At 35.7% G+C, this 5,683-nt stretch overlaps 1 non-coding gene across 1 annotated transcript; it reads right to left on the minus strand.

Annotated features, from left to right (window-relative positions):
• Positions 1 to 787: 787 nt before the first annotated feature.
• LOC121327438 lies at positions 788 to 906 on the minus strand. The gene has a single exon (XR_005951556.1). It is a non-coding gene; the product is annotated as a 5S ribosomal RNA (ribosomal RNA).
• Positions 907 to 5,683: the final 4,777 nt, after the last annotated feature.

Consider the following 5,683-nt stretch of genomic DNA (forward strand, 5'->3'; position numbering starts at 1 on the left):
GTGTTTATGCAATGTAAGTTTCAATACTAATAGTTGTATAAACATGCACCACATATGTCTTTTTTTATGAAGTTATTCTAACAATAGTAGTGACATGATGGCTTCTGTATATATTTTTTCACAGAGGCGAACAACTTTAATTGCGCATATCAAAAATCATATTTTTGAAATAAAAAAAATAAAAAAAATCTAATTCTTAACATGAACAATTGAATTACCAATATCAGAATGTATTCTTGATGTCAACAACTGAATTACTGGTATCAAAAATGTATTCTTCATATTAACAACTGAGTTGCAGATGTCACTATGTATTTTAATTCAATTGTTGGTATTATTGGTAATCAAATATCCATTTTTTTAAAGCACAGAATCCAGATGAGTACAAACTTCCCTTATAAATAAGAAAACAAAAATAATAAAATCACTTACTGATATGACATTGTGATGAATCAAGATACTTTACAGCATTCAGTGGCTTCTGAGAAACAGTGCGTAGAAAATAGAAAAAATAAAAAATAAAACATTAAATAAGGTGTTTGTCTTCTTTTCTTTTAATTTTATCTCACTTACTGCAGGACTGCAATCTAACTGCTAACATCTTTTGTCACAGTTTACAGTACTTCAATCATTTAAATATGTTACCAGATTAACAACAAAGAATTGACGAACAGTACAAATGGAGACTTGCAGAGAGAAGTAGGTAGGTAAAAAAAAAAGAAGCATTTACCTGTTGATTTGGTTTTGAGATTTGTAATGAGAAAATACACTACCCAGTGATAGTAAAAGCTTACAGCACCTGGTATTCCCAGGCGGTCTCCCATCCAAGTACTAACCAGGCCCGACCCTGCTTAGCTTCCGAGATCAGACGAGATCGGGCGTTCTCAAGGTGGTGTGGCCGTAAGCGAAGAGAAAGGTTTTTATATGCCTCTTAACATAGTTTGAAGTTTGATTTCGACATTTTTCACAAGTGGAGAGCAGAACAACTTTCTCTATAAAGGAGGAATTGATTTACTAGTAACATTTTACAGAAAATACCTATAACGCAACTGATATTTTAATAACAACAACTTAAGTCTGCAGTTTCATACAATTGGAGTATGACCCATTCATGGATTATACTGACGATTTACAGTATAAGGTAGATAACATAATTATTATTATTATTATTATTATAGAAACAGATGTTGGTCCTGGAGTTGTCATGGTAACAGAAATGACAGCCTTGGGTTAATGTGAGAGTGAAAGCGGGAAGTCCCGTGGTGCGCACATGACATGCAACACTGAGAGACACAGACTCCTCCTCCACTGTAAGCAGGGTATTTCTGAACCCAGAAGACTGCAGAGTAAGAATTCACTTATGGGGGACGGGGGGACGGATGGGGACAACGACGACTGTGTTGCATTAAAGGTGTATAAAGGATTACCCAGTTAATTTATTTAAGCGTTCCAAAGGTTTACTATCCTCAACATCATAGTGCCATTCTTAAGCTGTTGGATAGTGAAGGATCAATTGTTCCATAACAGCACATCGCCCCTGGCACATACAGTATGCATGGGATGTGTTTGATATTGAGCTGAACCAGGTTCTCTATGAACAGAACACTATGCTACAGTAAAAGCTAGTAACTGTTTATAAGAAATGAGTAAACAACATTAGGAGTTTTACCATCATGCTCCATAGGTGTGTCTTGTCAATGTTTTGTTACTCTGCTCTGTGTGGAACAGCTACTTCATGAAGTTTTTGTAGACAGTGAAGTACACAAACATATACTTTACTATAGTGTGATTACCAACCACGATTTGCTGACATAGGAGAGTGCTCTGAGATCTTTTGAAAAAAAAAAAAACTCTCGTAATGTATTATTCCCCCCTAATAATTCAGAATTCCCCTTAAAAATAAATATTCCTACCATTGGCTGAACACCTAAAGAATGACTCAAAACAGGATTTTCTTGAAACACTTGAAACAAAAAACAAACACTAGTATTACTTCAGTATTATGTTATCTTGTGTAGATTTGCCATGAGTCACAGTTACGTGACAGAGGATATCGGGTGATTTCCCATGGCACCCACATGAAGAGTGACCAGGAGCTCCTGACCCCTGGACAGGTTATTTTTAACTCTAGAGGAAGTTACTCATGTGAAAGGGAAGGGAGAGAGTCAGTGCTAGTCATTCATTCATCGATGCAATGAGCTAATAATTAACAGCATGGTGGTAAAAGTGCAAGACATTATCCATGTCAAAGTGCATACAATTCGGTGCAGCTAGACTGCAGTTTAATTGCTGTGTTAGTCATTGCTGGTTTGCTCTTTCGCTTGAGGGGAGTGGCAGTTGATTGGTATGTACAGAAATCCTAAACATTCACTTTTCAACTAAACATAGTATAATAGAAAGTGTTTTTTAAATGTTTTTATAAATAAATACAAGTTGTTAATGAATTACAATGATAAATAAAGCTTATCAACAACAGGGGGCAGTGTTTGACTATAAATGCCACACTATTAGTAACACCTGTCTTCATAGAGTCTTTCATGAATTGATAAATTCAGTATATATATATTATTTTTTTGTAGGCAATTTCATATCATATGGTGTCTGTTTTTTTTTTTTTCTCTATTATATATATTTTATTGTGTTTAGTTAAAAGAGAGATAATAAATTGTACCTGTGGGAATTAAAAACACAAGCAGCATTAAACTGCTAATATTTAAATCAGCCACTTTAATAAACTCTTCCTTTTCGTTGTAATGCATTCAAAGCAAAGCTGTGCTTAGTAATGGGAATAAAAACGTGCAATATTACAGCATTTAAACTTTTTTTTTTCTGGTATTGTTTTCTTTTTAAAAGGTTCATAGCTCCAGATTCATTCTGTAGAGCTATATGGATGTTTATACAGAACAGGTGACAGTACCGAGACGTGCACTTGAACCTTTGATAACAAGTTTAGGCCCGTGTTTGCAATGTATATAGAAAACTAGACCAAGAGAACCAATGCACTAAATCCTGAAGCGGAATGATCTTCAAAGGGAGCTACACCAACAGAAAAGTGGTACTGTGTGTTCAATGTCTAATGTTTGTGTGTCTCGATGTGTGTTTCAAATTACATTACATTGCCTCAGGGAAAAAGGGAAAAGTCATATCTGCCATTTACAACTACCACACCTTACCTCAGTGAGGAGTTAAGCTTTCCTTTGTTTATTCCCTGGTCGCTGCCACAAGGACCCTAGAGCACTGTCATTTACGAGGACTAAAATCTATGTGAGGTTCTGTGCCTCAGGACTGCAATAAGGTTTACTGCTGAGAGTTTTACAGATGCCAGTGCAGAGATTAATTCAATTAGCAACAAAAAAAACAACACACAATAAAAACATAACTCTATTCTATACCGCACACCTATATAACGATGCTTGGAGTCAATATTTTTGCCAGATTTATTAGTCATTTTTATTATAATGGGTTGCTACAAGCTTTCGCTATTTGTAGTAAGCAGGTATTTGATTGGCTGAAGAAGTGTTATGTGGAACCCGAGACATGTGTCTGAATTAGAAGTCCCTTAGGTATTGAAAGGGTTAATCTCACCTGGCTTTGTTCTACGCTACATTGCTGCAGTTATTAATTGCAGCCATGCGGATGGCAGATATGAGGATCACGGGTGTTCACAAAGAAATACGTAGCACATACGTAGCTCCTAGACTGGTTTTCTTTCCCAGGCTTCTTGGGTTACCGAAACCCGGATCTATAGTTTCTAGCACAGGTACACATTCTGCACTGCAGGCTGGGTCAAGCAGGGTAACAGAACCATTCCGTTTGTTCCTCACAGCATTGGCATGGGACACACCTGTATCCTGCTGGGTAGAACTCTTTATGTTTTGAATTCTCATTCAGGACATTTACTATCTAACATATCTTGAAGGGTTTATAAAAGTTGAAGAGCACACTCCTTATAAAAACTACTTAACAGGCTGTAAATGAGCCGCTAGGAGAAGATTCATTACAAGGCCCATCCCTGCATTCTTTTCCTTCTGCATAATCAATATTTACACTGAACATTCTTCAATCTCTACAACCTGTATATATATTTTTTTACAATATTCTGAGCAGTCTGCACTATACCTCTGTTTAATGAGACGGCATTTAACTTTGCATCTTATAGTAATTGTACATGTAGGTTCTCTATGTCTGTATCTGCATTTAAATACATACTTAATTGAAAGTTTTCAGAAGTTGTTAAAGTACTTCGTGCATTGGCTGCAGAACATGAGATATTTTAATTTAATACAGTAAGTGCATAATTGTACAAAAATAGATTTTTGGACTGAACAAGACACAGTTGTATATTAATCACGCCTGTATAGTTGTTATTTTCAACTCATTATTCACACATGCAATAGTCGTCTTGAATGTGTGTTTCAAAGATCTATTCCATTATAACTTCTGGGCATATGGAATCCTAACCTCTGTCAACCACAAACCTGATAGAGAATTGTATAGCACTTTCCCAAGGCAAATTATAGAACAGTGAAACCAAGATAGAAATGGATAAAAAGCTAAATGAAAAAATATAGAAGTACAGTAAATAAACTGCCCGGATAAACATCGTTCTAAAATAGTGTTGTACTGGAAGTTAAAACAGAATTGTACAGAAGTGTAAATAAGGAGAGTGGAAAGCTGGAAGGATTCCAGGGATAATACCCAACAAATAACCAGTGAGTGAGTATGAAATTGACTACAGGGTGAGGCTTTACAGGACGAGCCCTGGTGGGTTGCCAAGGGACAGGCATAGCAGCTGTGCAGTAAAGCAGTTTTTGTGTGTGTATGTATATATATATATATATATATATATATATATATATATATATATATATATATATATAATATATGTCTGGTCTATAGTAAAAAATGTGTAAATGTTTAGTTAGCACTTTTTGGTTGAGTAGGCTTTTGTTTTGTTTATTTTGTGTTTTGTAAATTAATTAAGAATACAGGCACCGCCCTGTTTGAAACATATCTGTGGCCCAGAGCACTGTTTTTTTACACAAGAAGACAGTGGAAAATACTCAGAGATATATAACAGGGATGGAAATAAAACTGCCATTGCATAACAGTTTGATCCATTCCTGGTTTTACTAGGAGTTTAATAAGACACACCCAAGCTTGAATCATATACACTGGGGCTAATCAAGCTTGTAGTAAAACCTGAATAGGAGTTACGCAATAATTGTGAATCGTCACTGTTATAAAATTGTCAGCAATTCAGTCGTCACTGTTATACATTCACACATCACACAATATATATATATATGTATATAATATATATATATATATATATATATATATACACACACACACACACACACACACACACACACACACACACACACAGTGCATTGATTTGTGTATCTATGCATTTATTTATTTATGTATTTGTTCGTGATGAAAAGAGAACAATGACACCAGCTTCAGCACATTGCTGAATGACCACACTGCGTAGTCACGCTGCTATCAGACCTCAGAATCGAAACCACTCTGGGCTTGGTCAGCACTTGGATGGATGCTGACTCCCCTGAACCAGATAAAAAGGAAAATAGGTATCACGAGACTGTTGCTAATACGTTAACTACATTGTCTGTTACAAATGCAAATACAGGTCAGACACCCTCCAATTCCCTTCAAAGTT

This window comes from Polyodon spathula, chromosome 14, assembly GCF_017654505.1.
Source record: "Polyodon spathula isolate WHYD16114869_AA chromosome 14, ASM1765450v1, whole genome shotgun sequence".
In the NCBI taxonomy this organism is placed as follows: Eukaryota; Metazoa; Chordata; class Actinopteri; order Acipenseriformes; family Polyodontidae; genus Polyodon; species Polyodon spathula.